This window comes from Egretta garzetta, unplaced genomic scaffold (assembly GCF_000687185.1).
Source record: "Egretta garzetta isolate BGI_Z169 unplaced genomic scaffold, ASM68718v1 scaffold105, whole genome shotgun sequence".
Classification (NCBI taxonomy): Eukaryota; Metazoa; Chordata; class Aves; order Pelecaniformes; family Ardeidae; genus Egretta; species Egretta garzetta.
Window position 1 is genome coordinate 560,668 of NW_009259598.1, and position 463 is coordinate 561,130.

At 64.6% G+C, this 463-nt stretch overlaps 1 protein-coding gene across 1 annotated transcript in view; it reads right to left on the reverse strand.

Moving 5' to 3' along the window:
• SCUBE3 (signal peptide, CUB domain and EGF like domain containing 3) overlaps positions 1-463 on the reverse strand; it is a 59,763-nt gene that overhangs the window by 4,203 nt on the left and 55,097 nt on the right. The window lies entirely within an intron of this gene.

Sequence of the window (463 nt, forward strand, 5' to 3'; positions counted from 1 at the left end):
AGGACGAGTGGGGACGCCCGTGGCTGGCACAGCCCGGGGACCTGCGAGGGACCCCTGCGCCCTCCCAGGTCACGGGGGGATTCACTGGGGAGGAGAGGGTGCCAGAGCACGGCATGGGGACCCCGGACCAGCATCCCAACCACCCAGCGCCTCCTTGGAGATGTGAGAGGTGACTGCTGGGATTTCTAATTTTTTGGGGGGGGCAGCCTGCTGCCGGTGAAGGGGAGGCAGCCAGGTACCAGGGCACAGCCAGGGCCATGAAAGCAGCTCCTTTAGGGACACTTGCTGGTGCAAAAGCTCCCGGCCAGCCCAAGGGCAGAAGGAGCAGGGCAACACCTTGCAGCATTTCCCATCCAGACCCAGGTGAGATGGACATGGAGCCCCAGGCAAAAGCAGCCCCCGCCCTGGAGCATCCCTGTGCCGGGATGCCCCAAAAACCCTGTGCTCCCTGCACCTTGACCTT